The following is a 12,138-nucleotide window of genomic DNA, read 5'->3' on the forward strand; positions in this document are numbered from 1 at the left end:
CCAGAGATAAAATAGTCCAGGAGGAGAATCTCAAAAGGGACCTAGAAATAGGATTTCGTAGCCTCACCTGTACTAGTTTTGTTTTCAGTAAGTATGACTACTTGGGCTCCTCAAAAAGGCGTGTAATGCTTTAAGATTGAGGGTGGTGGGTGTTAAATAAGAATTATTAGAAAACAATTAGACATCAATTTATGAAGGACAATGAATTAAAACATATTGCATTATTTTAATATACTATAGATCGTACCACAGATGACACCGAGAAATTTAACTTGAAATAATGATCTATTTTTTTGTAGGCAAATAATGTTTGGGTCAGACTTACCGTAATGTATATGTGATTGAATACTTACGAAATTATTAAGGCTTTATTAGTAATGCACCGAATAATAACCTTTAATGAGTCCATGAATATCATGTCCATGGCACGTATAAATGGCGTAATTCAGATATAAACTATGCTGACATTTCACCAGGCAAGTACAAAATAGTACGAGCACGTTAAACAACAGGACTCAGAAAAGGTTGCTGTTGACCTCAGACGCCATGAGTCAGCTGACCGTGTCGACAACAATCAACATACACTCATAACCAACACTGGGGCAGCTGGACGAGGTGCGGATTTCACGTATATATACAGAAGTCGTTTCAGTTGGGATCCGAGTTGAACTTTACTTCCACAAAGAATGAACATACTGGCTCTGGTCCTAGTGGTGTTACCACTAGCCGCGAGTCTACTCGTCGGCGGTTCCAAAACTGTCGACGTGAACAGAGACGACGTTCAGCAGATGGCCAGGTTCGCCCTTACCCAGCTAAAAACACTCCTCGGATCGGAGAATACTCGGGTGTCTGTCGTTCAAGCTAAAATTCAAGTAGGTGTCAATATGCCTTTCTAAAACCCTGCAAATAATTTGGGATCATAGCTTACCTGCCCATAGGCCTATGGTATTTTTGAACAGCAGCAAAATGGCGCTGATAGTCTAGGTTAAAGCATTTTCTCGTGACTTGGTTTTATTCTTCACAACTGTATATCGTGAACCCATTTGAATGTAGCCACCCGTGAGATCACGACAATACCTATTCAAGCCTTTATCTTTTGTTAGTTGTGACACGACCACGATATTAGTCATAAATGAGTCGGTTGCCAGTATTCAAAGGTTGTCGTCAGTCTCATAGTATGTCAATAGGCAATGTTAGCGTGGATCATAGTTCCAAACTCGACTGATTTCAAACCAACGTGATAAAACGGCAGAAAGGCCACCTAAAAAGAATTTCTTCTTTCTCATTACCACCCGACCTATTTTTTTCACTGGTAAATGTGTGTGTCTAAAACCGACAGACTTCCGATATCCGCCATAGCTTCCGTTTTTGACTAACACTGAATAGAAATCAGAAACAATTATCAAAAAACAAAACTAAAATCCGCCATACCATTTTTTAAAAAGGAAAGGTGATGAGAAACAAGAATAATATTTTATGTGCCTTAAATAAAATTCACTTTATCAATGTGATAGGATGAAATTTTACCGCTATCTGTATTGCATGATTAATATTGTTGTATTGCCTTCCAAAGAAGATCCATAAGATAAACAGATGACTGGCCTCCTTCTTCTTATATGACTTCAATACAGTCTTAACTCCTCTACCCGACAGGTTGCCTCTGGAATCATCTACATTCTGACTCTCAGGATACAGAGTGGACAGGAGGTGAGTGCTCGTCAGGGCTGCGTTTCACAAAAGCCTCCTAAATTCAGGAGGTCGTAGCCCATACGCCCTTGTTTACGACCCTCTTCCGACCTCCCTTACGACCGTTTCACAAATACGTCGTATCCATGTCGTACCACGGGGTCCTACATCCATGTCGTACATCGATCGTTTAAGAGGTACTTTGTTGCATAGCAACGCATACAGCGATACCAAACAGGCACCTGCGTATCCTGTTATTCCCGAAGTATTTCAAAATAGAAACACAGTTTCAATAACAGTGCAAATGCCATGTTTTTAATTGATAGCACAAATTATCTTATCGTAATAATTGTATTCTCTCGCTAAATTCCATTGAAAATTACAAGATAAAACAAGATAAAATGGACCCGTGAAGGTCCCGGGGTAGAATAGGCCTTCAGAAACCCATGCTTGCCATAAAGGGTGACTATGCTTGTCGCAAGAGGCGACTAACGGGATCGGGCGGTCAGACTAGCTGACTTGGTTCCCAATTATTGCGCAGATCGATGCTCATGTTGTTGGTCACTGGATTGCCTTGTCCAGACTCGATTATTTACAGGCCTCCGCCATATGGTTGGAATATTGCTGAGTGCGGCGAAAAACTAAACTCACTCACTCACTACAAGATAAAATGTATAAATCAGTTCCATTAATATTAGCAGTTTAAGTATAAGGTTTGTACCCCATATCCACGTATGATGTGATATTGAACAAGGCTAAAGGTAGATACTAGTTTCATGAAAACATATCTGGACCATACGCAAAATATACATTAGTAGTGAAAGTGTTATCGGAAACGTTTTTGTTTACTCTTGTTCATCCGACCTTCACCTCAAAGAAATGGCCTAATATGTACAACAATGTTGACATCACAACCAATGACCGATTTCTTACGAAATGGCGGCTTCACTGAAAAGGGTACACAGGATTTTGCGAGGACTCTTACCTCGATTCAGGCATCGTTTGAGCATAAATATAATATGTAAGTAATCAGAATGACTCTGACTATTTGTGTGTTGTTATATGTTTTCATCGTTTTCACTGTAAGTAAGAGAAGAAGCCAGAAACAGTGATAAATTGTTCTGAGTGATTTTGCTGCTGTTATGGCGTCACGCTGCACGGAAACTTGACAATTACTTATGAAGTATCAAATCCTTGAATTGTATCTGTTTTTCATTTCCTCTTTACTGCTATGATACTCTTTCTATGCATATAGGTATTGAGCCATTCAAAGAAATGGACAGCCGGTTGGATGTCGGAATTTGTTTATAAAGTGCTACACAATGTAACATCGGAATTCTTGTTTGTTTACGTTTCAAACCAGCGCAGTCTTTGTTTTCACCCCCAGTATGTTAAACTATGTTTCGTTTTATTTTATGTAGACTGTTGGTATTGGTGGCAAATATCATGTTAACGTGTATCGGTAATTTATTGATGCGTTTGTCACAGCTGACTATGGAATATTCGTGATGTAATAGGCGTCTCAATACAGGCCTTCGCGAAACGAAATTTTGTAAACACAATCCAATATGGCGGAAACCGCACTTAGGCGTTCGTGTTCACGAGTATAGTTTCGAAAGCATCTCAACCGATTCTAGGTTTATCGGCTGCGTTTCAGATTTATCATTGGAAATAACATGAAAAACTGATATCAGTGATCGTTAGCATGTTATTTTTAAATCAAATCATACTAATAATCCGATTTCCGCATTTGAAATCATACCGTACACCAAAGAATGCTGAGAATCATGATCTCAAAACTTTTCAGGCCTTATTAGTTAGCGTGTTTTAATCACTTGCTGTACCATAGTCGTTGATACTATCTTTGTACTAGTAGTGTTTACGACCTCCTAAAGCATTTACGACAGGTCAATCGAGGTCCTAAATGTGTGGCTGTTTACGACACAGTGTAAATGTATGAGGTCTTTGAGAAACGTGAATTTCCTTATTTGAAATCACCTCTGCGTGATCGGGATGTTACAGACCCAGATCTGCACTGTCAACGTCTGGTCCCGTGCCTGGCTCAACGACAAACAAGTTACCCAACATACATGTACTTCACGGACCAAGCGCGATGTCCCTATTGGTTCTCCGAAATCAGTCGATGTCAACAGTACTGAGGTCCAAAATATGGCCTCCTTTGCTGTGACTTCACTGAATGGATTACAGGGGGCTCAAAACAGTTTGGACCAAGTCATCTCAGCCAAGATCCAGGTCTGTCGTCCATTTGTTATAGCTTGGGAATTTACCGTATGCCAAATTCTAATTGATAACTTGGGGTCTCTCTTGGTTTCGGGCTAAATTCTTTCATCCAGGAAAATACACAGCGGACTGTGATTAAAACATTATGTAAAGTGTCTATTTTTGTGTGTTATATCAACTAAACTGATCGATCACAAGTTTTTGTGATGTTTTTATTTTCATTTTGTAAGGGTTCTGTCAGTTTTCTGTTACATCTCATGGTCTGAGTCTTTAGGTGGTTTCTGGCATCAACTACATCTTGAAGATCCGCGTGAGGGAAGGAAGTGAGGTATGTTTCATCAGTATTTCCCTATAGCTTTATACTACCCCAGTTCACTCTTGTTTATGGAAGACTCTATGAGCAGCGAGTGCCCCAGCCCCATCATCCTGGACGTGTAACGCATGACTGTGTCCATTATGTGTTCCATTATGTGTCCTGGTCGTGTTGCAGAAAAAATATACTCTTCAAAACAAGTAGGGGATCTTCATTTGTTTTTATTTACGATTAAAAATGTTGATACGATATTATTGACTATGTTGGGAGTGCATCACCATTTGCACTTACAACCATTGATATTTGGAATGTAGTCGCTTTTGAAAGATGATTGGTGTATTGCATGTAGTTTGTATGTATACGATTTTCATTTTAAAACAAACGACCAAACACAAACACTAAGAAATGTGTGATGCAAGATGAGTGTCAAACTTAATGTCCTAAGTGATTTCTAAGCCTTCTTGAACAAACGTCAAAATCAAGAATGGGACCCCATGCACGCGTATGAGGCTATTGTGTTGTGCACGTGCCTATCATACGTTGTGTTTAGGGGTGGTAATATAGGGAAATGGTGGTGCGTTCATAAGATGTCTTTCCTTGAAATTGAAGGTTAGTTAGTGAGAGCATGGAAGTTAGTGAGAGCTCGTGTTAGTATTACCTATGATGCAGTCAGCTAAAGAATCTTGATCTGAGTAATGTTTTATTCTGTTAAACATGATTGGACAAAGTTCACCCCCAGACCAAAGTTCACGTGTACCAGAATCACAATCCAACCAGTGCTATATCTGAGCCACGTATTGTGAAATGAGTATGTACTGCAGGCTCGAGGCCTCGGACACTCAATGAACAATACAGACATTCCCAACTGAGGATCCATGTTAACCGCTCTACACGGAGTTCTTCAAACGTTTCAGGTTGTTTCGGGAATGAACTACATGTTGACCTTACGTCTGAGAGAAGGGTACAGGGTGAGTCACCCTTTTTAACAGTTTAAAATGTGTCAGAAACATTTTACAGCCGCATGTCTAGGGGTGATGTACTCTATGTAGATCCATACAAATTTGTGCATTTGCTTTAAGCATTCTGACTAGTACAAATGTACACCTGTCACGTTTCCTGTCCAACGTAAACATAAATCAATGCTCTTAATTTGGACTGGTATACGTACTTCCAAGCCTTATGAGAAGTAAAACTTCAATGCAACACCTTTGAATTATATCTGTATAGTACACCTGTCACTTGATCATTAAGTCACCTGTCTACCTTCAGACCCAGATCTGTTATGTGAAGATCTGGTCTCAGCCCTGGCTCCAGAGGAAGGAAATGACAGAGCACAGCTGTAGCATGCCCTGAGTATGAGGTCACGAACAGTAGTCTAATCTTGGTTGTGTACACAAACAAGTAAATAATCTACTCGTTACATAAAAAAGACTTGCTGATTGTGGTAAGCAGCCTCTGTGGAAGCTCAGTGTCTGGTTTATTGACACCTATATGTCTGCCTACCTGTTTGCTAAAGACAATATGTAATACAAAGCTTCAATCAATGGCCACATGCAATTCGAACTTAACACCTATCAGGCTATATGCCATAAAGAAAATAAATTGATTTATAACTCCGACACCCGAGTCCTGTCTCTGTCACATTATGTAAATAGGCAGGTGTGATACTTGTACATGACATGTTTTTATGTCTGTGGGTTGCAAACAAACTACATCCATTTTTCTCGGATGGCTGGATCTGACGGAAACAGGTGCAAACTCTTTGTCAGTTTCAAATCCTGCCTTGTACTTGGTCGAATGACAGTTTCCAGCCACGCAGTAGTTCACCATCTCTACTGAGATGATTTTCGATGAGATAGAACGCAAATTCAGAGAACATGTATTCAAAATCCAGCATCTCTATATACATTCTTTACGGATAACAGATTCTTCTAGATTCTTCAACAGTATATGAATCCATGCTGAAACGACGCATCAAGTACAATAAAAGAAGTTGTTATCCATAAAGAACCTTACTTTCTTGTCATATTTCTAAAAAGCCCGTCAAACAGATCATCTTTCTGTACACACAATGATCTCTCAGCGTATCAGCAAATGAAGCAGCCTATCGGAAGCCGTCGCTACGTTTGAGTGCACACCCAGCCGCTATGACTGGGTTCGGTCTCCCGAGGGCTTCGTTTCTAGGGAATTAAGCCAAAAGTACAAAATATTGCATTTTTGAATCGCGATGGTAAGCATATAATTTTGTTTATTTGTGTTTTCTTACAAGCAGCAATATATATTATGTGTCATGAGTAAATGATTTAAGTGATTTGTGTTTTAATTATGTTTGATTTTCCTGGTTGCATGTGACCTTTAAGTACGATGTTAAACCCCTATATTCACCTCACCTCAGCTAGATGCATCATGAAGTTTGGGAGTTGTAAAACAGCTGTGGCCTCGGGTGAAAGCCAGCACATGGTACGAAATTCGAGTTTCGTCTCTAACGACCCAAAGATCTGATTTCATGCATTCGAGCCACATGTTTGTCTTTGTAACGGTTCTTTGTGACCATACCCTAGACACCAGCTCTCAGGGTCCACCCAGTATATATTCGTCTGCGACCTTCTCATTTGACTGTATACTGCCACCAGACGTAATGGAACGGAAACACGGCAATTTGGCCTTCATCTTAACCCCAAATAGTAGGTCAGATTTGGTCAAGGGTTGGCGTATCTGACGGACGTGGTCAACCAGTTTTCCATCTGTCGCACTTCTACCTCGCCGTACTCTCTCATCGACTGGGTATTTTCGTTTGACGTTTGTTTATGACAAGTTCAGAGTCGCTTTATCTCCCATTATCTAACAAAGCCACACATATAGGTTGTTACAATGTATTTCGGCACGTCAGGGGTTCCTTAAGTACTTAATGCCTCGCCGAAACTATTCATGGTGTCATCCGGTTCCGAATATACAGCGTTTGCAATTATTTAACAATTCACATGTGTAATTACCAAGTTTGTATGCAGTATGTATTTTAGACTTGGGAATCGCTACGTGTTCCACAACTAGGTCAGTGGCTTCCATGATATTTCTGATGAGAAAGTGATTTTTGTCCTCTCCATATTTTTTGTGTTGGGCATGAATGTGTGATTTAACAGTGATCTTTCATGAGAGGAATGGTGAAAGTGGATAATGGCCTACCAAATTTTCCACCCAACAATATAGAATTAATAAAAAAACCCAAACATCCTGCTTATACCACAAAATGATTGTTATCGATTCCTTGTCCCAGAGAGTAGATGCTTTTCATTCATGTTTAAAAAAGTGCTTCCTTCCACTCAGGTGGATATACATACTTACAAGTCTGTTATGATGGAATACATAACGATTTCACTGAGCGAGAAAATATACAGAAGGTATAACTGACTTCAGGATTTGACAACTTAAGAAAATGTGGTTCTATTTCGTCTTGTGACGAAACGTCAGAAATTATGAGATTTTTCATAATTAGCCTGTTATATTTACATTTGTTTGAAGTAGTCATATTCTTTGAATAAAACTAATCAAAAGCAAAAATAGAAAACTTAAGTCTTTAATTGTTTTTTATATGAAATCTTAAGTAGCCTCATCTTTATGGATCCTCGGACACTAAAGAAACATTCGTCGTTATCTGTCTTGTCACATGGAAGCTTTCCATACCGGCACTCATCGGGACCGAAGAGACAATCCGGTTGAGACAGCATATCGGATTGAAGAGCTGACACTCCTACCTTGTTTAAAAACACCGTGTGAAGTGCATTTCCTTCAGTTATAATATACCCTCAAAAATACCCAATGGGGATATCGGTGCAGAATAGATCCCTGTTAACATTTATGACTGCCTATGTGGCTGTTGTGATCGGGTTAGATGGCCGTGGCTTCATCGTGACGTGTGAGTGTTGACACTGTACCCCGACTGACAGAAGCGTTATTAAAAATACAGTTCACTTGTTTGTCTGGTCTGGACTTCATTGAGTACTATAAATGGAACATGAAATGTACACATGTGAATTATGCTAACAGATCTTGAAGGAGTTGCTTTGGTACTACTCATTATATCTAACTGGAATGATGCAAACAGATTTACTGGCTAGCGACCAGTTATCGCCGGGTACCAGTTCTCGCCAACATCTGGCTTTTGTGATGTGGTGAAATACTGCGGAAGTATAAGCCAAGTTGTCTGCTCAAGCGCTACAAGCAAGTGTTGGCTGACAACTGGTACCGGCGATAACTGGTCGCTGGCCAGTAAGGAGAGTATATAGATCTAGCCCTTATATATGAGATGATAAAACGTACAATATATTGTCATGTTTAACAATGGAAGCACGGTGTAAGTTCCAAATACTGAGTTCTTAGGCCTCGATTGCCCTACCAAGCTTATCGGTAGAATCTAAATTAAAGACATTGCAGTGATCTGTGACAAGCTAGTGATGCCAGTCAGAAATGCAAATTTACATATACCAACAAAAATTCCAATTCAATCAGGCGCCCTCCTTCATGATTTGTAAACGATATAGATTTAAACAAGCACCGTCACTAAGATCACAAAATCCCCCGTGTCGGTGTGACCTTGAAAACGATGTAAAGGTCACCTAAATCAACTAGGCCCTATGTCAGCCCAAGATAAAGGTGTCAAATATGAATAAATTCCAGCTACCAGTTCTTGAGATATTTCGTTGACAAGGGTAAAACGTTAAAGTGCCCCTTGTGACCTTGAAATGAAGATCAAGGTCACGTAACCTGACCACCACCTTTCTCATACTGTGATGAACCTAGGTGCCAAATATGAAAACAATGTAGGCAACTGTTCTTAACTCATTTCATTTTGTACGTACGCACGAACGGAGCCTAATGCTATATCCCCCGACTCGCGCTTAACGCGCGGCGGGGTATAACAAACTGCACGACCTATTGAGTGTTTCCCGGGTGGCATCAATATGGCGCGCTTGGGATGTGAAATATGACGAGACCCTAATAATATGATCATAATGTTTCATGTAGTCTCTCTTAGCTATTGTTAATCTATAATGGCGGAAAGGCTGTCTCTGTAACTGCTACTCTAACAGACCTAGTAGTAATATTTCCTGGATCGCAGTCACATGGAAACTGTGGCGTTACCCATTCAAAGCAAACAATAAAGCTACGAACAGTCCTTAAGTGAGCGAGTCTGGGATTCATCGTACTTTTTAATGAAATACGTGTTTACTGAAGTGTAGTTTATCTTAGTGCAGGCTACGTATATGTGCGCTATAACGGGGACATGGGCGTTGAATCGTTATATCTCGACGTGCCAACAAGGATGAAATCCCTAATAAAGGGGATATTTCATCGGTGAATAGAGATAGGACTAGCAGACGTCAACTTTTTCCAAAAACAAATTAGTCTAATATTAAAAAGCGATATAGCGAGAACGTGGGTGTTGAATCGTTATATCACGACGTGCCAGCTTGTAAGAAGGATGAAATCCTTATTATTAACCACGTGGAAATTCGTAAAGGGGTTTCATAACAAACTGTTATGACACACATTATTTCACTTGGGACATAAACTTGATGGGGAAGCTCGTTTCATATCCTATAAATATGGTGGATATTTCATCGGTGGATAGAGATAGGACCAGCAGACGTCAACATTTTCCAAAAACTAATTCGTCTAATATCATTTAAAGTCTACCCAAAGTGTAAATATATCAAGCTCAGAAGTTTGGTTTAGTGATACCGATTGCACGTATCTTCCGTTTGTTTCACCCGTCTGTCAAACAAACACCTCCTATTCACAAGAGATACACGCCCTTTCCCAGCAGAGACAACAACAGAGAAATAGCGTCATGTTATACCCTCCCTCTAATAAACAAGGAAGAAACAGCTTATTTACAGCTAATTCAAAAGTAAGCGCATCACATGTCCATGCAAAGTAGTTGATTTTGTTAGTAACGGACGATAACAAAGCTAAACGAGTTATAAAAGAAGTGAGTGAGTTTAGTTGTACGCCGTACTCAACAATATTCCAACTATATGGCGGAGGCCTGTAAATAATCGAGTCTGGACAAGACAATCCAGTGATCAACAGCATGAGCATCGATCTACGCAATAATTGGGAACCGATGACATGTGTCAACCAAGTCAGCGAGACTGACCACCCGATCCCGTTAGTCGCCTCTTACGACAAGCACATTCGCTTTTTATGGCAAGCATGGGTTTCTGAAGGCCTATTCTACCCCGGATTTCACGGGTCCTTATATAAGGCTCTTGGTTTTCTTCTGCAAGAAAGGACGTTAGAAAAGCGTAGTTGTTAAAGCGTTCGCGCGGGTTCGATTCCTCAAATGGGCACTAGTATGTGTAATGCCCAGTTCTTGTGTTCCGAGCCCTGATATTGCTGGAATATTGGAAAAGCGACGTAAAACCATTCTCACTCACTATTCCACTAGACATGAGTCAGTGAAGAGATATGTAACGCTGCTTTGACAAGACAATGGTATTGCAACGTTAATAACAGACGGCCATAATAGCTGAGATAACATCCTGATGTAACGTAGACACGTCACGTTCATAAACTAGCCTGGAGCAAGGTTATACTCATCACGTACGTGATGTTTTCTGTATGCTCACTCGTTGTATACTACGATGACATTTGCACCTAAATTAAAGCTACCAAACCACCTCCACAACCATACGAAATCTCAACAAAAGCAATGTCCACTGTGCGATTCCGACTACACCATCAATATGTGTTTATGGTCACTATGATGATGAGTGATGAGCAGAAATGGGCTTCACACATTCTACCCATGTGCGGCATCGAACCTGGGTCTTCAGCGTGACAAGCGAACGCTTTAACCACTAGACTACCTACCTTAACGGCGTGATATATACACTAACAAACGATTGATGTGATGCGGATGATTTGGGACAGCTGTAAAACAGGAACAGCTAAGAAATGGTACTCTACATCGTGTGCATCATTATGGTGATGCCGATGGGAATTTTAATTTCCTCTTCAATACACGAACACATAACACCAAGCAACCGTTCCTCAAGCGATCTTAGTTGTAGGGAGATCGTAAATATCGTAAATATAGCCAGAAGTTTAGATTTTAAAAGTACGGCGATTCTCCGATGTCCTTTTGCCATATTGTATCCTCGTAATTAAATGTATTCTGTAAAATATTTTCATTTCGGAGACAAGATTACATACTGATCACTGAAATCCCCAGAATAAGTGGAAATGGTCCTATGTCGGAGATGGTTTCCAAGCTGCGAGCAGTAAATGACCCATAACTTAATAACTTAAAACAGTAATTAGAATTTGTATCATCTGAATAAAGTTGTGACATATTGACCACAAGCTCACACCACAGCACAGTTAAATCTACGCCAGAGATAAAATAGTCCAGGAGGAGAATCTCAAAAGGGACCTAGAAATAGGATTTCGTAGCCTCACCTGTACTAATTTTGTTTTCAGTAAGTATGACTACTTGGGCTCCTCAAAAAGGCGTGTAATGCTTTAAGATTGAGGGTGGTGGGTGTTAAATAAGAATTATTAGAAACACAATTACACATCAATTTATGAAGGACAATGAATTAAAATATATTGGATTATTTCAATATACTATAGATCGTACCACAGATGACACCGAGAAATTTAACATGGAATAATGATCTATTTTTTGTAGGCAAATAATGTTTGGGTCAGACTTACCGTAATGTATATATGATTGAATACTTACGAAATTATTAAGGCTTTATTAGTAATACACCGAATAATAACCTTTAATGAGTCCATGAATTTCTCGTTAAGTGGAACATATAAATGGCGTAATTCAGATATAAACTATGCTGACATTTCACCAGGCAAGTACAAAATATTACGTGCACATT

Source organism: Haliotis asinina, chromosome 8 (assembly GCF_037392515.1).
Source record: "Haliotis asinina isolate JCU_RB_2024 chromosome 8, JCU_Hal_asi_v2, whole genome shotgun sequence".
NCBI classification, from domain to species: Eukaryota; Metazoa; Mollusca; class Gastropoda; order Lepetellida; family Haliotidae; genus Haliotis; species Haliotis asinina.